At 39.0% G+C, this 24,775-nt stretch overlaps 1 protein-coding gene across 4 annotated transcripts in view; it reads right to left on the bottom strand.

The window, feature by feature from the left end:
- Window positions 1–24,360, bottom strand: part of LOC137236796 (solute carrier family 22 member 3) — a 514,473-nt gene extending 490,113 nt beyond the window's left edge. For all 4 annotated transcript variants that reach the window (XM_067759793.1, XM_067759795.1, XM_067759796.1 and 1 more), the window contains exon 1: window positions 24,220–24,360. The gene's annotated coding sequence lies outside the window, so the exon portion shown is untranslated. The remainder of the gene's footprint in view (window positions 1–24,219) is intronic.
- Window positions 24,361–24,775: the final 415 nt, after the last annotated feature.

Raw genomic sequence — 24,775 nt, 5'->3', positions numbered from 1 at the left:
CATTTGTGGATAGTTTTCGGGATCCATGCGGAATCCCGTGAGGGTAATGTCGGGACTGTACCGTGGGTACATGCATAGATCAGCCATACATATAGTTTTCATATACCTTTTTTTTTAATTTCGTACATTTCCGCTTATATGCAATTTTTGATGATGTTGCTACACCCTGTACTATCTAACACTAGTCTAAATGCAACTTCCGTCAGTCTGTCACTGTTAACATATGATTTTTAATAACAAAATGTATCGAGAATCTATTTGGCATAAGCACCATATGGGCTTCGAGCTCATATCCGGGCTTAAGAGCTTTTTTTCCTGAAGAACTTCCTTGACGAACACATCAATCAACTCCAGTAAAAAGTCCAAGTTTTTTAAGTGCGGTTATATAAAGTAGTAGTGTGTCTTAACTAATCGAAATAATACGCCTGACTTCGAAAGTCCTAGCCTCATAGGCACCGCATCCAGTTACCGGCATAAAGATAAAGATTCCTACAGTGATTTGGCTATCATGCACCTATCTAACAGCGGTCTGCAAACATAAATGTGAAGCTGGTGTTGCTGCGGTGGTACTCCTGAAACCAGCAAAATCATAACCTCTCGACCTACACAGATCCGGAAAAATGTATATACAACCATTTAGATAACGAATTTTAAGAAAGTTTTAACATTTATAATTGTAAACCCTAAACATGTAAAAGTTAAGTTTATAACCAGCGCGGTTTTACCCGATAGTGCAAAAGGCGGTTGTCCATTTCAGATCCGAAATCACTAGAGACCAGAGTAAGAAGACCCGCATTATAAAGTAAAAATAAAAACAAGGGATTTGAATTCCAGTTGCATGTAGATATACATGCGCATACCTACTTTGTCCTAACCTACAATGAACATTTACAATTAATAGTCACTACTAAACTTACCTTTAGTTCCTGAATATTCGTCTCCTGAAAACATGAACTTATACTTACCTTTAGATTTACCTTTTAGTCTAAATAAATTTAGAAAACATACCTAAGCACAAAGGAATGAATTTGCCATAATACCTACTCTCACTATTTTGGCTAATGAAAATACTTTTTTTGAAGAAATTACAATGCAACCATTTTCCTAGGTTCCTACATACATATTTAAATAATGTTAATTGAATTTGTAATAAGTTCTAATTAGTTAATCAATGTACACCTTTTGTCAAATCGTTATACTTACCTTTGAACCATGAACACTAAGATCATTTTATTGTAACTATGTTGTTGCATTTTAACAACATAGCTAATCAATTTACATTAACATAAAAGAAAACCATATGATCAGCTGTTAAGACTGACCTAGTTCCACAAAATGTAGTAAATCGCCATCCATTTATTTAATTTCCTGACCGCTCTTTTGAGAAAAAGATCGAAGAAATCAAAAGCCAAACCTTTGAATTTGCCAATGTTTAGGAGACTCTCTTAGCTCCAATTGCTCACCATTCTCTTAAATTCATTTTTTTTGCTGGCGCTCTTGTCGGCGGCGGTTATTCTTTGACCCCTTTTATGCGCCCTTCGCAAACCATATATACAATATTGGCCATAGAAATAACCATACATAACTGCTAATGTAAATTTGGTTGGATAAAATCGATCATAATCTTTAAGCATATGAACGTATACCAGCAGCTACGTACAAAGCAAAGAAGGCCTTCTTCGCTTCGTGGGACAGCGTTGGAGTAAGCAAACCATTACCACTGGAAAACATGTAAGTAAGTTCACTTATTCCATTTTACCCACCAACCTACTTAATATACATAAATGCTACGATAGAGAACATAATTGATATGTACTTACATACATAACCAAATTATGTATGTACGTACATATATGCAAATGGATGAAAGCTTTCTTTTTTTGTTGATCGCATCATTTTTCTTTACGTAACTTCGTACATACATATTGTAACGAATTTACTTACAAATCCTCTTATTTGCCCTTCTGCTAAGTTCGAATCACTAAACTGTTGAATAAATAACTCCAATATTGAATAATGGAAAAATGGCCTTTACTAAAGTACTTCACAATAACACTTATACTTTGCAACGAATAGCTTGCTTAATAACCAAACTGACTGATAGCTCAAATGAAACTCCTCTTCGCCTCTACTGTCGCGCCTTTTATACTTTTTGATTTCTCATTGCATACTTCCAGGCTTTACTATTCCAGAACTTACTAGTTGGTTTCAGCTACAAAATCGCCAGCCAAAACTACGTTTATAACTTCTCATTTGAGTAATACTTGCACAAATTATTGCCCTCTCTTGTGACAACTCAGATAAGATATATGCATGTGTTTGTGCATTGCTTCTCCGCTGCTCGTATACGTACATATGTGTAGAGGCAATTATTGATTCGTTTATGTAGATACATAATGATTGTATTATTGATGTGAATTCACGTCACTGCTTAGCATCGGCCTGGAGATGGCAGTACCCCTTAGTGTTGCTAATATTCGTAACAATATGGATACACATCTCTCGTGTGGAGTTTGGATCATCTCATTGCAAGACCAAGAGAATTAGAGGAATAATTTTTGTTTTGGTTTCTTAATCTTTCTACTTAAACTCCAAGTTCTCGTGAGCGGCAAGGTCGTACATATTGTTGAGGTAGGTTAGTTTTTCTTTCTGATCAATACCCAAGAAAAAAATGTTAGTTGTTACGGATATAATTAAGATATTTGTAACTAGTTTTACAATGAGATTGCCACATACCAGGCATGCTTAACGAACGAAACGATATCATTTCGTTACGATAATCAACGCTATTAAACGGAACGAAGTCACTTCGTTTCGTTTATTAACGTTAAGATCGTCAAACTAACGCGACCTCCGGGATTATTTCTAGATCTCCTCAGGGTAATTTCGGGACTATTTCGGGATCATTTCGGGACTATTTGGGGACCCTTCCGGCATCATTTCTGGATAATTTTCGGGATCCGTCCGTTATCTCGTGAGGGTTCTTTCGTGGCTTTTTCGAGAGTATTCTGGGATCATTTAGGGACCCTTCCGGTATCATTTCTGGACGGTTTACGGAATCCCGTCGGGGTCATTTCGTGACTTTTCTGGAATATTTCGGCTTCATTTGGGGAGCCTTCCGGCATCAGTTCTGGATGGGTTTCAATAACCGTCTGGGATCCCGTCAGGGTCATTTCGGGATCATTTGAGGACTCTTCGGAATTATTTCGGGATAATTTGGGGCTCTTTCCGGGATAATTTCTGGATGGTTTTCGGGATTTGTCCGGTATCCCCTCAGGGTCATTTCGGAACCTTTTCAGAACAATTTCGGTACCCTTTTTCAATTTTGTTTCAATGTAGTTGTGCCCACACCTCCATAAGAAGTTTCTGGCGATCGCTTCTTTAATCGGATAACATTGGGGGTAATGGTAGAAAGGCGTCATGTGCAAAAAATGTGTCAACATAAACGGTACATCCAAAAAACTAGTATATTCTTTGCGCCACAAAAACCTTTATTAGCAATTTTTTTTTATAAAAGTTAATAATTTTCATTTTAATCGCAAAAGCTCTATACGAATTATTGCACTAATTTAACTGAGCTGAGTACAAAAAAATGTTCAGAAAACACAACGGGGTTTCTCTCAAACTAGTGGGGTGCTAGGGGGTTATAAGAAATTTACAATATGGCTGGAAACCCGTTTTTTTGTTCTCCTGAACAATAGATAGAGGGTATTGAATATAAGCCGACGGTACTAAAGGTTGTAGTGACCTGATAATTTCACATTGAATTAATTTATTTTTCCCTGTCGAAAATGTTTTGCTGTTTTAACTGGTTACGGAACCGGAAATAAATCAGGTACCCTAATTCCAGATCAACGAAACAAAAGTAAAAAAAAAACATATTGTGGCGAAAATTAGCATTTCGATACATCTCATCAACAGCTAAGAGAGAAGAAGAAAGAGAAACAGTCACGTATCATGTAATCATCAGCTAAGAGTGAAGATGACATTACTCATATGCACAAGTATATAGCTATATAACAGAGGTGGGCAAACAGTTTAACAATTGTTCACATTCAGTTCACACGAATTCTTATTGTCTTTCCTTTAATAGTCGCTGAGCATTTGGCGCAGTAACATCATTTTGCTATACTGAATATTTGAGTTATTTATTCGACAGTTCAGAGATTCGAATGATAACAAGAGCTGCAAAATAATTAAGGATTCCTAAAATTCGCTACAATTGGTGTCAGAAAAGGATTGTTGAATAAATTTCGGAGTTTCAGAGGGCAACATGGAAATTAGGGTGGTTTTGAAAAATCGATGTCATATTTTTTTTGGTGGCACCCACCTATAATGTTTCATTTTGTTAGATTTTTAGATTGCCAAAGTCCGAGCATAATTGGAAGATGTTAACCCGTGCCACTTGGTCCTCAAAGATTTCAAAATCTCGATTTTTGTCAGTTTGGCGACTTCGGCTCCCCATATCTCTGGAACGGATAAAGCCATTTACCCGTGTACGTAAGTAGTACTGTTTTCGAGATAATGAAGCCAATGTCCCTAAAAACGTGATCCCTTAGAGGGAAAATGGAACCTATTGTGAAAAACTAATTTTTCTTACTATATCGTCACCCGCTTGCCAGAAGCATGAATGTGCCAAAATGAAAATGTTGGGAAAGTGAGTTTCAAAGTTTATTGCTCCCTTACAATTAGAAGTATTAGTTTTTAATGTAAAAATGTATCAATAAATTATACTCACAATATGCTCTTTCAACTGAGATAACTGTTTTGCTCGCATCCCTTTTATTCTGCGAGATTTAGCACGTTAATTTTTCTGGCACAACAAAAGATTTAAAAACTGATATAATTTTTTGTTAACACAGCTATACAAAAAAATTCAAAGTAGTCGGATCACGTAATGGAGTTCGTGTTTTCTGTGCCTTTTTATGCGCTGACTCCGAATACGCTAGTAGTATGAAAAAGGCGATTCTAGCTCAAATGGTGTAAGGAAAAATGGTGCAAGGAAAATTATATACACACACACACATATATGCTAGGTGTCGCATCCGTTCTTCCGCTAGGTGGCGTGTTCTGGCAGATCTTCCGCTGGGTGGCGCATAAGAAAAAGCTTAGTGGTGTATAGGAAAAAGCTTAGAGCTTTTTACCTTTAGCAGAGCTTTGCCGTAAACATGACAGCATATAAATTATATATATATATATATATATATATATATATATATCAACAAACCGCAAAATACATACAGACACAGACACACCCATCCATATACATACATTTAGATAAGGGCTACTTGTCTCAATGTATATAAGTTGGACATCTTTTGACTAAAAAAATGAGGATCGTTAAATGGGGGGCCCTACATTTTTAAAGGGCCGCAAATTTTTAAATGTCTCCTCATATTTCTAATGAGTCCTAGACTTTTTTCTCGTCTACAAAAATTAGCAGCTGGACACCTGTAGTACCACCCAATCCCAACCCCCCCAACCCCCAACCCCAACCCGCAACCCCCTTTTTTCCCGCCTACAAGAAGGAGTCGATGAGCACTTGTAGTACCGCCCCTTTTTTTCTCGTCTGCAAAACGGGCCTGTCAGGCACCCGATCAGGGGCAGGTTGAACATTTTGTTTGGCATTTTATTAGATTGGGTATGATGAAAGATGAATATAATGGCAAATTAAAAATAAATAAAAAAAATAAATGTAAGGCGCGATAACCTCCGAAGAGATCTAAGGCCGAGCTTCTCTTCCAATTTGCGTCGTGCTCCTCTTGATTTTCCCTACAAATTGGCCGGACGGGACCTACATGTTTTATGCCGACTCCGAACGGCATCTGCAAAGCAGATGAGAATTTCATAAAACCGCAAATAAATATGAAGACTAAACATTTTGTTTATCGTGTTATTAGTTTGAAAGTTTGTGTACCTGCATTTAGGCGCATACGTTCTAGCTGATCTATAAGAAAAATCTTCCCATTGTTTGTTTTGTGTTCTGACTGCAAGAAAAAAAGAGCTTAGAAGTTCATCAGTGGAGGAGAGTATGGGGCTCAGATTTTAAATGGGCGACTCCAAATTTTTAAAGGGTCCCAAATTTTTAAATGCCCCCTTTGTACTTTACTGTAATACATTTAAGAAAAAGCAAAATTTATATTTCATATAATTTATTTTTATTAAATAAAAATTTTAAACAATTGCCCACATATTACTGTGTTGTATTTTTGTTTCTGATCGTAATTGTAATGTATTGGTGGCTTCAGATAATTAATCAGTTCAATCGGTGGCTGCAAATTTCCAAAACTATCAAAATATTCTTTATAATTTTTGTTTTTATAGTATGCTACCCAATGAGTACCAGGACCACAGCATCGTCTAAATTAAGAATTCCACATTCTTGAGCATTCGGTTTATTCGGTAGGGAATTTCGCATAAAAATTCCTCTGAAATGTTTAAGATGTTTGCAATATTTCATTAAATCTATGTCTGTTAACAGTCTTTTGGGTAGGCTTTTTATTCGTTTTTTGGATAGGGTCGTAAAAATAAACCATATCCCCTTCTATACGGTTTAAGGAATAGTCCCTTCCCCATAGCGATTGATTCCATATATCTATTATGACGGCTAGCCTCAGCTAATTGCTCCTTTCCATTCCTGATATCATTCAAAACTTTTGCTATAGCTGATCCACCAGATGCTATACCACCAAGTGCACCCAACGCTGTTAAAATTGGAAGTAGTGGTAAAATTCCACCAATTTTTGGGACTGGAATTATTCTCGGTATATTAATTTCTTTATTTTTAAAGCTAGACTCTATAGCATTCTTAGAAATATTATAGGCCTTATTAAATGACTGCGGCTTCTCTACGTGCCTAGAGCCACTTAGAGGGCATCATTATCTTTTCTCAAAAACCTACCCCTAAAAATGGCCAAAAATGCAATATTACTTGCCCTCGCTGCCATTGACGGTGCAGAGAACAGCCCTGTCAATCAGCTGATGAATCACATTGACAAATAAACACAGTATACTAAAAACAGTATACTAAAATGAATTTTATTTGAATAAATATAATTTGCGAAAGTTTTTGTTTATTTGGCACGAAGAAACAGCTGATTACGTGACAGGGTTACAATTTTTGTTCTTTTCAAGTCATGCAGGGTGGCACTGTATATTTTAAGTGGCTACAATTTCACAGGGCGAAGTGAGAATATTAAAAATGTTTGCCGCTGAAAGTGGCAACATTTTCGTATAGAAAAGAAATCACCATTAGTAATGAATTTTTATTATCATTGACAGCGCGTTTGTGAAAATCAGCTAATACACGGGAAAGCCATTTATGTTCTTTACATGCACTATAAATGTTGAAAATTTTCTGGGGTAGGAGTAACTCTATTAAGGCTTTACTATTAACGGTTCAAATCTCACTCCCGGGAGAAAAGGTTTTGAAGAGATTTACAAGGTATAATTGTTTTGATTACTACGTTCCAGGCTACGTCCGTACGTACGTTGAACGTCGGTGAGTTTTCATTTACATTGCACATTCATAAAATAGGTCGTGTCAGCTGACACGTTTTCTGTACGTACGTTCGTGGGTAGGTTAGGTCAGGTTGAACTGGCCGGTCCATGAGGACCTCACATAGACTGATTGAGTCCGTAGTGTTACCAGAGGTTTGTTTTAACAACCAAACTGAAAAACCCTATCAAAAACCAGGACCTATGTTATAAAATAACTCCGTCCTCTTGGCAAATACTAGAAGCCTCCTAGGACTTAAGTCACTTCCTGCTTCTAGATCTGACAGCTGTATCACTCCTAATAGCAGGATTCTTAGCCTCCCAAGTGGAGGGCATAAGCACAGAACGTGCTCGATCGTTTCCTCCTCCAACCCACACTTCCTACATCTTCTATCACAGATCAAGCCTAATTTAAAGGCATGTGATGCCAGAAGGCAGTGTCCAGTCAGAATACCCGTCATGAGTCTACATTCCTCTCTTTTTAATGATAGAAGCAACTTTGTTAGTTTAAGGTTGTAAGACCTACACACAATCTTCGACACTTTACAGCCCCGCGCTTGAACCCACGCCTTTCCCGCTTGGCCGATCATGTGCACCTCTCGCCTTCGCTTAATCTCGCCCAGTCTAATTGGGACGTCTACGGAGCAAGCTTCAAGGGATGCGCCCTTTTTAGCTAGTTCATCCGCTTTTTCATTCCCATCCATTCCCATATGTCCTGGGACCCAATATAGATGTATGCTTCTCCCTGTCCCGATTCTCTCCAAAGACTGCTTACACTCTAAAACGCATTTAGATGCTGTGCTATGCGAGATTATTGCCTTAATTGCTGCTTGACTGTCAATATAAAAGTTAACACGGTTGCAGCTTAAGCTATTCTCTTCCAGGGCTTCTACTGATTTGGTTACGGCTAATATTATCGCTTGGAAAATGCTAAAGTAATCCGGCAGCCTGTAGGATCTGCTTATTTCCGAATCAGCACAGTATACCGCAGATCCTACTCCTTCCACTACTTTGGAACCATATGTGTACACATGTATCGCCTCGTCCGCCATTTGAGCACCCTTGCGCCAACGGTCCACCTCTATTGTGGCCTTAAGATCTCACTCGAAGCGCAGATAGGGAATCAGGTAGTCTGTTCATCTTGTGATTGATGACGCTACTACTATGGCCGTATGGTCGGCGCTCAAGCTGCCCCGAGGCACCGAGCCTAGTTGCAGTTGTTAACGCTATGTTCTTTGTTACCAGGTCTACAGGTGGAATTTGCATAATGTCATACAGTGCAGCCGTCGTTGTTTTGTCAGGGCTCCCGTAATGCTAAGCATTGATAGTCTGCATATCCCTCTAATTTTTTGAGGTAGGTGGTTTTTTATGTGGCTTTCCACCAAATAAGAACTCCATAGTATAGAAAAGGGCTTACAATCACTTTAAAAACCCAATGATACCTAATACTTTCTAATTTTTCCTGATATTTTACAGTTTGATATTCTCTCTGAATCATTTTGCATGGTCAAATGAATAGGTTTACTTTTATTTAATGTTAATCTTATAATTTATAAGTTGTAACACTTTTTGTACAAACTTTATACTATTCCAGTCGACCGTTTTCATTTTGTGTCGACTTTAAATAAAGTAAATAAATGAATTCCAAGCGCTCGTTCTCCACTTCTGTTGGGTCGACCACTGCTCCCAGGCGTTGAAGAATTCTTAGTGCTGCACGGTAGTGCGAGAGAGCTCTTTTACTTCCTCTGCTCAGTAACCTTCTCCACTCTTCTACTCCGTTTTCATTTGTGTGCTTTTCCAAAACGGAGTTCATTGAATCAGCACTATTCTCGCTCCCCGAGTCCAACACATCGCTTAATGCGTATTTGTCGTCCTTGGCTTCCGACTCAGTCCTGCTCTTATCATCGTCCTTATTACAATTAGGTAATGAGTCGTTCATCTAGGTCGTATGACCACCTGCCTGACAAGGCGGGCTCAGCGGTCCAGTATTATATTCGGGAAAAGAACCGTCCGCCACAGCAGCGCCCCTTACTGTGGTAACGCCATCAATTCTTCCTGAGGTGGTCCGGTATCGGGAAGGCTCCGTTCGAATACAGCCGAATTTATCCCCTGGCTTCAAATCGTCTAATAGGCACGGTCCACATAACACCCTGGATTAGGAGGTTGGCAGTTCTTGGTCACCGACATCCCGCCGCCCTCATATGAGGGGAAACGGCGTAGATGCCAGTCCGAAACAGCTCCGTCTCATTGTCGGGCGTATGAAGTTCGGCTAAGCCCTCACACAACGACAAGGTCCCTACCCTAGTGAGGGGTATACACAATTAAAATAACTTGATTTTCTTACTTAAAAATATAATACTAAAGATAGGTTTTGTTCATATGTATTTGAGGAAATCGATGTTTTGGCCATTTCGGAGCTCCCACAGCAACCGGTTCTATATACTGGAGTGATCCGGTTCAATTGCTGTCATTTTCTACTGTAACGCGGCTCTATTTCTAGCGGGTCGTTCAAAAAAATTGCAGTAGTAGCTCCTTGCAGAGGGACTGTCCTTTATTCACTTACTCCAGGGAGGTTCCGAGTCTAACCCTCTGGCTGGTAATACTGCGTCTGCCAAAAAAATACAAATACTAAAAAATGTTCACTTTTTTGTCTGTATGTCTCGTGCAAAGGGTAGTTTCACAGAAGGTGTTCTGGGGTAGCTTATAATGGTCGTCGTCGACGTGATTTCTTTAAATCATTTGTTGCTGCTCCAAACGGCGCCTCCAGTTTTTCGGCTGTTTTTAAAAGCTACAATTTCCGAAGTTCAAACAGTAACAATCACAACCACCAGTTACTACCGCGCCGCCTGGCCCTCACAACGTATGCCAACACAGAACCTTTAAGACTTCGACTTCAAATTCATACCTTCATCGGAGTCGCTTTCCTAGAAGCTCTACGTGTAGTTCTGAAGACTTTCTAATGGATGTTTTTGTCACGCCATGCTACCGAGCTATATAGTCCACAAGAGACTCTGCGAATTACCCGAGAAACACCTTGAAACTTTAGGGAGTAACTATTCGGCCACGAATTCCCTGGATGATTTTTTTATAAGAAAATCCAAAGTTTGCAGACGTTTGTGTTCGAAATATTGATTTCAATAGTCTTAGCTAGACCAAAACGATATTTGTAAATAAAAGTCGACCAATTTTATGTTGAAAGATGTTAATGGTTATAATCCCAGTCCAAACTGTTTCTTCCTGATATACTAGTTAATTATGGATGACCAGTCTCAGTTTTCCGACTAGTTCGACTGTCCACTACGTTGGGATAGTAGCACACCCGGTCATTTGTTCGACTGTCTTGGGAAAGCTTTTGCTTCACCACTTTCGAGTCTTCTTGGGAAGATCAGAGCCTCACCTGTCAAATATATGTGTCAGCATATTCACATTTGTAACAGGAGCCAAAACGTGTTGGTGATATTTAAACTTGGTTGATAGGCTATAACCAATGTGATTCACTCCAAGGGACTAGACACTTGGCCTTTGGTAATGGTCAAGTGTGAAAATAGAAATTAAAATTTCAGACGGTATTTTATAGTTTCGCAAACAAACAATAGATGTTTGAATAGAAGCCAAGTGATTTTTCAAACCCTTCTCATACGTATAGCTTCAACTTATGTATGAGTTGAGAATCATTTCAAAGTGGTATTTAAGACCCATAGAGTCTCCGGGCGAAAGCCTCGGGGTTGGTTGTGACCGAAAAGAGACTAATCTGTGGTAATAATTTTTAAGAAAAAGTTACACAATTTTTCGCAGTGCAAAGTGTTTCCAAATTCGTTTTTTGTATTTTATGTATAAATATTTCCATGTCAACTGAACCTACTAAAGCTACACCGAATTCGCTTATTCCTTTAGACAATCGGAATATAGAAAATTAGCACCGTTTGGATAATTTGCTGTTTTTAATAACTTGAGGAAGATTTGAAAACATGTTCGACTTCGGGGATTCTATTTGAATGCATTGTTCTTTATTAATATTCTGAAATTATGCAAAGTGAGCATTTAAAGTTACTATATTACGGCGCACATTGGTTTAAATCGCAGTTTTTTTGGTATAAATTCAAAATTTTTGCTACAAATATTTTCAAATTTAATAATGTACCTGTTTAGTTAGATGTCCATTTATATTGGAAATGTACACAAAATGTTTCCTTTGTGCAGCGTATACATCTGGCAACGCTACAGATCAGATGATTTTGAAAAATATAACTTCGGTGGTGTGTATCGAAATAAAATTCAGTTTTCATTGGAACTTACTTCAAAACGTCAAGTTAAAAATTAAAAGTAAAGTATGGATAATTCAGCAAAAGGTATAAAGATGTTTGTGTTGTGAAGATTTTTATACTCAGTTGAGCAGAGCTCACAGAGTATATTAAGTTTGATTGGATAACGGTTGGTTGTACATATATAAAGGAATCGAGATAGATATAGACTTCCATATATCAAAATAATCAGGATCGAAAAAAAATTTGATTGAGCCATGTCCGTCCGTCCGTCCGTCCGTCCGTTAATACGATAACTTGAGTAAATTTTGAGGTATCTTGATGGTATGTAGGTTCCTGAGCACTCATCTCAGATCGCTATTTAAAATGAACGATATCGGACTATAACCACGCCCACTTTTTCGATATCGAAAATTTCGAAAAACCGAAAAATTGCGATAATTCATTACAAAAGAGAGATAAACCGACGAAACTTGGTAGATGAGTTGAACTTATGACGCAGAATAGAATATTAGTCAAATTTTGGACAATGGGCGTGGCACCGCCCACTTTTAAAAGAAGGTAATTTATAATTTTTGCAAGCTGTAATTTGGCAGTCGTTGAAGATATCATGATGAAATTTGGCAGGAACGTTACTCCTATTACTATATGTACGCTCAATAAAAATTAGCAAAATCGGAGAAGGACCACGCCCACTTTTAAAAAAAAAAATTTTTTTAAGTAAAATTTTAACAAAAAATTTTATATCTTTACAGTATATAAGTAAATTATGTCAACATTCAACTCCAGTAATGATATAGTGCAACAAAATACAAAAATAAAAGAAAATTTCAAAATGGGCATGGCTCCGCCCTTTTTCTTTTAATTTGTCTAGGATACTTTTAACGCCATAAGTCGAACAAAAATTAACCAATCCTTTTGAAATTTGGTAGGGGCATATATTTTATGACGCTAACTCTTCTCTGTGAAAATTGGCGAAATCGGTTCATGCCACGCCCAGTTTTTATACACAGTCGTCCGTCTGTCCTTCCGCATGGCCGTTAACACGATAACTTGAGCAAAAATCGACATATCTTTAATGAACTTAGTTCACGTGCTTACTTGAACTCACTTTATCTTGGTATGAAAAATGAACGAAATCCGACTATGACCACGCCCACTTTTTCGATATCGAAAATTACGAAAAATTAAAAAATGCCATAATTCTATACCAAATACGAAAAAAGGGATGAAACAAGGTAAGATAATTGGATTGTTTTATTGAAGCGAAATATAACTTTAGAAAAAACTTTATAAAATGGTTGTGACACCTACCATATTAAGTAGAAGAAAATGAAAAAGTTCTGCAGGGCGAAATAAAAAACCCTTAAAATCTTGGCAGGTATTACATATATAAATAAATTAGCGGTATCCAACCGATGATGTTGTGGGTCACCCTGGGCCACATTTTGGTCGATATCTGGAAAACGCCTTCACATACACAACTACCACCACTCCCTTTTAAAACTCTCATTAATACCTTTAATTTGATACCCATATCGTACAAACTCATTCTAGAGTCACCCCTGGTCCACCTTTATGGCGATATCTCGAAAAGGCGTCCACCTATAGAACTAAGGCCCACTCCCTTTTAAAATACTCATTAATTCCTTTCGTTTGATACCCATATTGCACAAACGAATTCTAGAGTCACCCCTGGCCCACCTTTATGGCGATATCTCGAAACGGCGTCCACATATGGAACTAAGGATTACTCCCTTTTAAAATACTCATTAACACCTTTCTTTTGATACCCATATTGTACAAACAAATTCTAGAGTCACCCCTGATCCACCTTTATGGCGATATTTCGAAAATGCGACCACCTATACAACAACCACCACTCCCTTTTAAGACCCTCATTAATACCTTTAATTTGATACCCATATCGTACAAAAACATTCTAGAGTCACCCCTGGCCCACCTTTATGGCGATATTTCGAAACGGCGTTCACCTATAGAACGAAGGCCCACTCCCTTTTAAAAATACTCATTAACACCTTTCATTTGATACCCATATCGTACTAACAAAGTCTAGAGTCACCCCTGGTCCACCTTTATTGCGATACCTCGAAAAGGCGTCCACCTATAGAACTAAGGCCCACTCCCTTTTAAAATACTCGTTAACTCCTTTCGTTTGATACCCATATTGCACAAACGAATTCTAGAGTCACCCCTGGCCCACCTTTATGGCGATATCTCGAAACGGCGTCCACATATGGAACTAAGGATTACTCCCTTTTAAAATACTCATTAACACCTTTCTTTTGATACCCATATTGTACAAACAAATTCTAGAGTCACCCCTGATCCACCTTTATGGCGATATTTCGAAAATGCGACCACCTATACAACAACCACCACTCCCTTTTAAGACCCTCATTAATACCTTTAATTTGATACCCATATCGTACAAAAACATTCTAGAGTCACCCCTGGCCCACCTTTATGGCGATATTTCGAAACGGCGTCCACCTATAGAACTAAGGCCCACTCCCATTTAAAATACTCATTAACACCTTTCATTTGATACCCATATCGTACAAACATATTCTAAAGTCACCCCTGGTCCACCTTTATGGCGATATCTCGAAAAGGCGAACACCTATAGAACGAAGGCCCACTCCCTTTTAAAAATACTCATTAACACCTTTCATTTGATACCCATATCGTACTAACAAAGTCTAGTGTCACCCCTGGTCCACCTTTATTGCGATACCTCGAAAAGGCGTCCACCTATAGAACTAAGGCCCACTCCCTTTTAAAATGCTCATTAACTCCTTTCGTTTGATACCCATATTGCACAAACGAATTCTAGAGTCACCCCTGGCCCACCTTTATGACGATATCTCGAAACGGCGTCCACCTATGGAAATAAGGATTACTCCCTTTTAAAATACTTATTAACACCTTTCGTTTGATGCCCATATTGTACAAACAAATTCTAGGGTCACCCCTGGTCCACCTTTATGGCGATATCTCGAAACGGCGTTCACCTATAGAACTAAGGCCCACTCCCTTTTAAAATACTCATTAACACCTTTCGTTTGATGCCCATATTGTACAAACAAATTCTAGGGTCACCCCTGGTCCACCTTTATGGCGATATCTCGAAACGGCGCCCACCTATGGGACTAAGGATTACTCCCTTTTAAAATACTTATTAACACCTTTCGTTTGATGCCCATATTGTACAAACAAATTCTAGGGTCACCCCTGGTCCACCTTTATGGCGATATCTCGAAACGGCGTCCACCTATGGAACTAAGGATTACTACCTTTTAAAATACTCATTAACACCTTTCATTTGATACCCATATCGTACAAACGCATTCTAGAGTCACCCCTGGTCCACCTTTATGGTGATATCTCGAAAAGGCGACCACCTATACAACAACCACCACTCCCTTTTAAAACCCTCATTAATACCTTTAATTTGATTACCATATCGTACAAACACATTCTAGAGTCAACCCTGGTCCACCTTTATGGCGATATTTCGAAACGGCATCCACCTATAGAACTAAGGCCCACTCCCTTTTAAAATACTCATTAACACCATTCGTTTGATGCCCATATTGTACAAACAAATTCTAGGGTCACCCCTGTTCCACCTTTGTGGCGATATCACGAAACGGCGTCCACCTATGGAACTAAGGATTACTCCCTTTTAAAATACTCATTAACACCTTTAATTTGATACCAATATCGTACAAACGCATTCTAGAGTCAACCCTGATCCACCTTTATGGCTATATCCCTAAATGGCGTCCACCTATAGAACTATGGCCCACTCCCTCATAAAATACTCTTTGATGCCTTTCATTTGATACACATGTCATACAAACACATTCCAGGGTTTCCCTCGGTTCATTTTCCTACATGGTTATTTTCCCTTATGTTGTCACCATAGCTCTCAACTGAGTATGTAATGTTCGGTTACACCCGAACTTAACCTTCCTTACTTGTTACATATTTATTCAACGGTTTACTTAAAATAAGCTTTAAGTCGTGTAGCTTTCTGTGAAAAGTTAAAAGTAGAAGTTTTTTTTTATGTGGAGCAAAACTAGGGGGATACTGCTGGGCACTCAAACTATTGATGCTCAATTATCTATTGAACGTTCTGTTTTCATGTGGTAATAATATTTCTTGCGCATATTTGCGCAAATTATCAAAAATTTGTTTATTGCAGAGCAAGTTCAACTTTTACGTGAACATCTGTTGTCAATTTGGGTGGAAAAGAATAAGAACACCACTGAATTGATTAATTCGGTATTAGAAAAATTCAATGACGGTATGTTAGCAAAGAGCGATGTATCGGAAGTTACACAAAAAACAAAATGTTTCGTAAAGTATGTGAAAAAAGGACTTGAAAAATGCGGCAGACATATGGACAGATTCAAAAGCTTACATTCAGATTGGCTTGCAACAAGCATAACTATCACAATAGATAAACCTAAAATTTCAAAAAAAAACTAGGACGGCCGTCTCTAACATATGAGGAGGGAGGATCAAGACTGAAACGAAAATTTGCTACGGACTTATCCAGGGAGCACAGTACTTCACTTTTGGTTCACGCTGCTGCAGTGTCAGCAAAAAAGTCAAAGGATAGAGATACTTCGTTTGTTTTAAATCAGACTTTAAATACTTCGGACGCATCAAATATGAAAGATAAGTTGGAGTCAAAAACTGCAATCCCTCTAACAGTGGATGAAGCTTTTGCTTTCATAATTGAAAACTCGTTCACAAAAAAGCAATACAACAGTATTAGAGCTGTAAACTTAGAAAAGAGCTGCAACATATTCCCAAGTTATAATAGTGTTTGGAAAGCTGAAACAAAGTCTACACCTAAAGAAATTGTGGTAACCGAAACTACTGCAGAAGTAACCTTACAAAATTTACTCGACCATACAGCATCAAGGATTTTAACCTTGCAAGAAAGCGTACTACAAAATTTTAGTGAAACAAAAAATCTTACACTCATTCTCAGCTATGGGTTTGATGGGACGTCGGGACAAAGTCTATATAAACAGCGATTTGGTGAAAAAGAACCTGAAAGTTTTGACCAAACACTATTTGTAAGTACGGTTATTCCGCTCCAATTAAATGATGAATTGGGAAGAGCTTTGTGGAAAAACCAAACTCCACAATCAATCAGGTTTTGTACAGCTTTAAAAATTCAATTTCTTAAAGAAACTAAAGACCTTATTTTAAATGAGAAAAAAGATTTAGATTTTCAAATTCAAAATTTGAGCCCATATGAATGTGAAACCGCCAATAATGTTATAAACGTTTTTTATGATTTGCACTTGACACTTATAGATGGAAAAGTATTAAATATTATTACAGGGACAAATTCTTGCCAATCATGTCCTATATGTGGCGCAAAGCCGAAGCAGATTTTTGTCATTCGTGATATAAAATAAAAAGTTTTTAAACCAAAACCGAGTTTACTCCAGTACGGCGTGAGTCCACTTCATGCGTGGATTCGTTTTTTCGAGTTTGTTTTGAAAATATCGTACAAACTTGAGCTTAAAAAATGGCGAGTAACAGACGAGAAAAGCAAAGCGGTTGTGGTCTCCCGTAAAAAAGATATTCAAGAAAAAATGTGGGCGGAAATGGGATTGCATGTTGACAAGCCCAAGCAAAATGGATTTGGAAATACAAACGACGGCAACACAACCAGAAGAGCCTTTTCCAGCCTCAAACAGTTGGCTTCAATACTAAATTTAGATGCTGAGTTGCTTCATCGTTTTCTCATGATTTTAATAGCAATCTCTTGCGAGTTTCAAATAAACTCTGAGAAATTTCGAGCCTACTGTGAAAATACGGCTGATTTATTTTTCGCAAAGTATAGCTGGTATCCCATGTCACCAACTGTCCATAAGGTATTGGTGCATGGATGGGAAATAATCGACACATCAGTTCTTCCTGTTGGCTCTTTGGGCGAAAATACGTCGGAGGACAGAAATAAATATTACAAAAGCCATAGAAGGGTACATGCTAGACAAAATTCTAGGGTTAACAACCATACTGACATCTTTCACAGGGCGTTGGACTCCTCAGATCCGTTAATCTCCAGTATAAGTGCTAATAAACACAGCCGTTACAAAAAAAAAGAAGTACCTGAAGAAGTAATATTGATGTTACGGATGCCATCTTTCGTCGAATCAAGCGAGCATAGCCTTGATGAATATTCTGTTGATGTAGATGTTGAAGACGCTAATTACATTGATATTGAATTAGAGTTAGATGATGATTAGAATAATAACCATTTTTTGAATATATTTTTTGCATTTTAACTTGCTTAATTTAACTAAATTCTTAACGTATGTAAATATAATTAAACCTAATATAGATATGTATACACTAAATAAATGTATATATAAATATATTATAAGTTTTTGTAAAAAACCTGAAATTTGATTTTGAGGTTATATGGAAGCTATGTGAAGATGTCGTCCCATCTAACAAAACTTTTTTCCAAAAATTATCTGTGAGGTTATTAGCAAATGTACGAAGTTTCGAAGCTCTAGCTACATTTTTCTAGTTTATGCCAAAAAAATCGCGATTCAGACCATTGTGCGGCGGCAGCTTCCCAAGGCAGTCGGTTCTATGTACCGGAGCGACTAGGGACTATCCTGCTCTGGGAAGGTGTCGAACCCAATCCGGGTCCATCTCCTGACCCCGGTCCTGAGAAATGCTTTTGCTGCGTCTGTTTGCGACATCCGCCCAATGCAGTTCCTGCCTTGGACGGTGTCACTGTCTTAGATGTTCTGGTCTCCGCGACGGAAACCCCCGACGGGCTTCATTGCGCCATGTTGCCAGGCCGCAAACCCAAATACACCGGGTACCCCAGTGCTTACCCAGGGACGTCCAGTCCCAGGACCACAACAGCAATTGCGTCCTAGACTGTTCACAACCCAGGTGTAGTCTCTTGTCACTTACTCCTAGGGTGACGACGTCTCCCCCGCTCACTTCAGAATTCTGCAATATATTAACTGGCAAGATCACGGATATAGTCAATTTCATGAAGCGGCACAACATCCGCATGGCTGCAATTCAAGACAATAAACTTACAGCAAGATCTGCTTTGCAGACCTTTTCTGGGTAGAATGTCCACAGAAAAGATCGCGAGAGCGGAAATGGAGGCGGTCTTGCGTTTATCATACACCACTCAGTGCAATATCATATATTCGATCCCGACATCGGCGCAGGGACAATGTCCTAGAACGTCACGGCTTATCTGTCCGGGCAAGCGATGCATACCTAGAAATCATCAACATCTACATCCCTCCGGCCACCTGTTCCCCAGTGGATACCGTCCTAATATTAGTGCGTTACTCACTGGCGACAATCGCATTATCTTAGGCGATGTCAATGCCCATCACGACCTATGGCATTCAAACTTGCAGGCGGACAAAAGAGGTGAGATGTTGGCGGATCAATTAGAAGAAACGACGTTCTGCACAATAAAGGGAGATGCCCCCACTCGTATGGTAGGAAGCTGTCACAGTTCGCCAGATATATCAATCGTGAGCGCAGGACTCGTAAACTGCGTCAACTGGCAGCCGATGGTAACATTGGCATTCGAGCACCTGCCAATACTCATCTCGCTCGAGCGTACCGCCGACTTCATCGTCTCTGAAAAACGAATTTTCATAAACTTTAAAAAAGGAAAGTGGGAAGAATATAAATCCTTTACAGACAGCCGCTTTGCTGCCGTTCCTATTTCGACTGATGCTCGCCAAGGGGAGCGTGCTTTCCGCAGGGTCATTGAATCCGCCGCGGCTCGCTTTATTCCCGCCGGAAGAATTCCCGAAATTCGGCCTCACTTTCCGGCGGAGGCCGCAACTTTAGCGTGAGAACGTGACCTTATAATAAAGTTCGATCCCGGCGACCCCCAAATAAGGGACATAGACCAACACATCAGATTGCTTGTGGATGAACACAAGCGGGCGAAATGGGAGGAGCATCTAAGAAGCTGTACCCTCTCTGCCGATGTGGGTAGGCTTTGGTCCACCGTAAAGTCCCTATGGAATCCGTCCAAGCACAACGACAAAATTTCCATCGCCTTTGGCGATAAAGTGCTGTCGGATGCGATTCAGCGCGTCCCCAATTACCATCACCGCCAAAGAGGTTGAGGATGCCATCGGTCAAGCTAAACCATATAAATCGATGGGCCCTCAAAACCCCCACTACAGAACAGTACTCGTTGCGCTAGACCTATCAAACGCTTTTGATACGGTCAACCATGGCACGTTACTGCAAGACCTGGAGGGGTCTACCCTTCCCCCAAGTCTTAAAAGGTGGACCGCAGATTATCTGGGTGGACGGCAGGCATCGGTGTAATTTCGAAACGAAACATTAAACCAAGGAGAGTTAAACAAGGGGTGCCACTGGGTGGTTTTCTATTCCCACTTTTGTTCAACTTCTACATATCAAAGCTAGCTTCGCCACCAGAAGGAGTTACTATCGTTTCCTACGCCGATGACTGCACAATAATGGCCACAGGCCTAGGTCCACAGATCGATGAGCTATGAAACAAAATAAACGGCTACCTCCCTGATCTCTCTAGTTTCTTCACCTCGCGAAACCTGACGTTATCACCGACTAAATCATCGGCGATCTTATTTACAACATCGACGTCCCAAATGTCGACCATTTTGAACATCCACGTCGATGGAACTACGCTACCGACTATCTTACACCCCAAAATCTTGGGTGTGACGTTCGATCAGGATCTACATTTTGGTGAGCATGCAGCCGAAATTGTACCGAAAATCCAGAGCCGTAATAAAATCCTCAAATCTCTTGCTGGCAGTACTTGGGGAAATTATAAAGAAACGCTCATTACCATTTACAAAGCAATTGGCCAGCCGATTGCATGCTACGCGTCCCCGATATGGTCCCCAAGCCTAAAGATTACCCACTGGCAGAAGCTACAGGCCTGCCAAAATACTGCCCTCAGAACCGCCACGGGTTGTCTCCTTATATCTCCAGAACACCAACTACATAATGAGGCGAGAATACTCCCAGTAAGGGAAAGAAATGAAATTCTAACCAAACAGTTTCTGTTGAATACCCAGAAACCTGGGCATCCCAAAGACATCTGGTTTATGAGCCAACACCGCCCAGGGGCTTAAGGAGTCACCTCCGTAAGCACTATGAGGAAATACGGCACCTGAGAACACAGCCGTATGAAACCAAAAAACATAAGCAGGTCCTTGGTTAACTCCATAAAAAGGCGTCGGACCTCCTTTTTTAAGGAATTGCCCGGTGAATACAGTACTCAAAGAGCAATACCCCAAACTTGCGGAAGAGGAACGCACACACTCTAGGGAAACGCGAGTCACTCTAGCCCAACTCCGATCTGGATTCTGTAACAGGTTAAACTCTTACCTATCCAGAATCAACCCCAACATACAAAATGTATGCCCTGCTTGCAATGTGTCCCCACATGATACCAACCATCTCTTCAATTGTAATGTGGAACCAACGCCTCTAACACCTCTCTCATTATAGTCCACCCCTGTTGAAACAACAAGTTTCCTCGGACTCCCGTTAGAGGACATTGATGAAAATTTGTGATTGGTCAGACCTATTGGATGGGGCGAAGCACTGCTACAACAACAACAACAACGGGAACGATAAGTGACTTGTAGAGTATGATTTTCGTTTGCCGAGAGACGACTTTACTTTTCAATTGCCTACCTAGTCCAAAGTGGCATTTATTGGCAACAGTGATTCTTCATTGGATTTCAAGCTGATGTTGTTCCTAATGTTGATGCTGGTTCCCAAAAAACGAAGTCTTTTACTGTTTCTAAATTATGGCTGCCTACAATAGCGTGGTTGCCAAGGCGCATATGCGCTGACTCTTTGCTGAATGACAGCACGTACTTCGTTTTGTCCTCATTCACCATCAAACCCATCTTTACCGCTTCTTTTTCCAGTTTGGAGTAAGCAGAACTAACGGCGCAGGTGTTTAACCCGATGATATCAATGTCATCAGCATATGCCAGTAATTGCACGCTTTTATAGAATATTGTTCCAGAGCGGCTATTATATCAAATTAAAGAAATCGCACGATATGGGGTCACCCTGTCTGAAACCTCTTTTAGTTTCGATTTTGCACAGTCGTATAAGTTTTGCGGGGAAACCTAACTCAGACATAGAGGCAGATCCTTTTTGTGCTGTCGAAGGCGGCTTTAAAATCGACGAAGAGGTGATGTGTGTCGTTTCTTTTTTCGCGGGTTTTTTCCAAGATTTGGCGCATTGTGAAAGTGGATGGTAGATTTACCAGATCTGAAACCGCACTGATAAGGTCCAATCAGCCGATTCACGGTGAGCTTCAATTTTTCGCACAATACACTTGGCAGGACATTATATGCCATATTAAGAAGGCTGATTCCGCGATAGTTGGTGCAGTTTGCAGTATCTTGTGGACTGGGCAAAGACCACTTAGATTCCAATCGTCGGGAATGCACTCGTCCGCCCATATTTTGCGAAGAAGCTGATGCATTCGCCTTACCAACTCCTCGCCGCCGTATTTGAATAACTCCGCGGGCACTCCATCAGCGCCCGCGGCCTTGTTGTTTTTCAATCTGGTTATTGATATTCTGACTTCATCATAATCGGGTGGGCGGGACATTTATTCCATCATCATCGATTGCGGGATCGGTTTAAGTTTTAAGAGTTAACATTTTTTTTGCATAAGCCCCTCGCATTTAAAGTCATATCATAGGAAATGAGTTGTATGGCAAAAAAAAAACAATAATGCTATAGCGTTTAAAATAAATCCAATTAGATTGGAAGTCATTGGAGATTTTTTTTTGTTAGCTGCTGTTGTATTTCTTTATACTGTATATACGAGATCTCTACATTAGGCCGATAGCGATGTTGCTATAATTTTTATAGTCAGCTGAGCAGTGCTCACAGAGTATATTAATTTTGTTCGCATAACGGTACCCCGTATAATTATATATATATATGATCTGGGCGAAAAAAGAAATTCATTTAGCCATGTCCGTCCGTCCGTCCGTCCGTCTGTCCGTAAACACGATACCTTGAGTAAATTTGAGGTATCTTAATGAAATTTGGTATGTAAGTTCCTGGGTACTCATCTCAGATCGCTATTTAAAATGAACGAAATCGGACTATAACCACGCCCACTTTTTCGATACCGAAAATTTCGAAACACCGAAAAAGTGCGTTAATTCATTACCAAGACGGATAAAGCGATGAAACTTGGTAGGTGGGTTAACCTTAAGACGCAGAATAGAAATTTAATACAATTTTAAAAGAAGGTAATTTAAAAGTTTTTCAAGCTGTAATTTGGCGGCTGAATATTGTAATGTTCGGTTACACCCGAACTTAGCCTTCCTTACTTGTTTTTTAATTTTACTTGTAATAACAAGCAACAACAATTGCATTTATGTAAAAATGTTATGAAAGAACATAGTTGTTAGAATTTACTATAAAGATTATAATATTATATATAGAACCTAAAGTTACATTTAAGTTAGATACCTAAGTTTGTCAATAAAAAGAAAAAAAAATATTTGAATTTAGAAATGGATTACACGCACAAACGAGTGTTTGAGATTATTTCTGACGGCAATGCTCAACATGTGTGAGTAAAAATATTCACCTCGTTTCCTCAGGCAAGGAGAGTAACATGATGTAAGGCTGTATATAATGTGCTTTGGGATTTTCCAAAAAAGGGTATGTGTGTAAATAAAGGCCAAGGAAAACCATGGATGGCAGGGTTGCGAGCCACCGAACCGAATACCATCGTTAGTTTGGCTATATTTGGTGAGGTTTTGAACATCAGTTTTGAGTTAATTTTTTAACTACAAATAAACAAAGATATCTAAGATAACCTCTCAAAGAGCAATTAAAATTACAGAACGAAATAGCTGCTTACATAAAGGCTGGAAATCCTATTAAGCCTTATTTATTAGGACAGCCCCATTATTTCTTACCGCCAAATGTTTAACATTAAACTAAATAATGTTTCTGTCATTGCATTAGGAAAAACAGCACGGTTTAAAACGTCTATTCATGTATTCTCTTTAACCCCTCCAAATTTTCTCAAAAGTAGGAGCGCGTAGTATAGCGGTTTCTCACCCAGTTAGGTAAATTGGTAGGCGATAGTTATTTTTTGTGTACTTTGCTTTTATAAAAACAAAAAAAAAAGTAAAAACTTTCGACTACCTGATAAACTCTTATCTTTATGATTTACTCAGGATTTAGGATTTAGGTGCTGTGGGATGCACAAATGATTTTCTGTGTTTTGATAAAAGTATGCTGCTATCCTATATGCGCAAAAAAAATAATTATTATAGTTGTGTTCTGATGTCCCCATAATATTTATTTACATCTTTAAAGAACCTGAAACTCAACAATTCAGAAAACTTACCGTATTTTAATCAAATTCTATTTTCCCTTACTGTGTTTTATTTCATCTCTTCCAATACCAAGATTTGTTTTGACACTGATTCAGTGTTTAAAACTCATTTCGTAACGATTAACTTAAACATAAAATTCAAACTAAATAACAAATAAAGCTAGAAACTGATTTCTTGACCACGTCATGCGGTCGCATCTGTATGTACAGATGTATTTATTGTACTAATGAATACTCTGTCGACATTACACAATACTCAACAAAAAATGCTGTAAATGGTTATAAACAATAAGGCATGAGCCAACAGCAATACTTTCCGATAACCAACTGAACTAAAAGACTGCGAGGATGGAATAAATGATATAATTTTGACGAACCCTGGGCCACCTAGCAAAGTTTTTCCATCATGCTAATTTGTTATAGGGTTCCAATGTATTTTCCAAATTTCAAGACTCTAGCCCTCCAGGAAGTTACTCAAAAATGGATTGCAAAATTTCCCAATTTTTACTTTAGGATCGCTTTTTTATATCCTACTTAAGTCAACAGAAAAAATCGGAAGTCTCAACTG

This window comes from Eurosta solidaginis, chromosome 1 (genome assembly GCF_040869045.1).
Source record: "Eurosta solidaginis isolate ZX-2024a chromosome 1, ASM4086904v1, whole genome shotgun sequence".
NCBI classification, from domain to species: Eukaryota; Metazoa; Arthropoda; class Insecta; order Diptera; family Tephritidae; genus Eurosta; species Eurosta solidaginis.
Note: the sequence above shows the minus strand (reverse complement) of the source record. Positions and strands in the feature narration are given on the sequence as shown.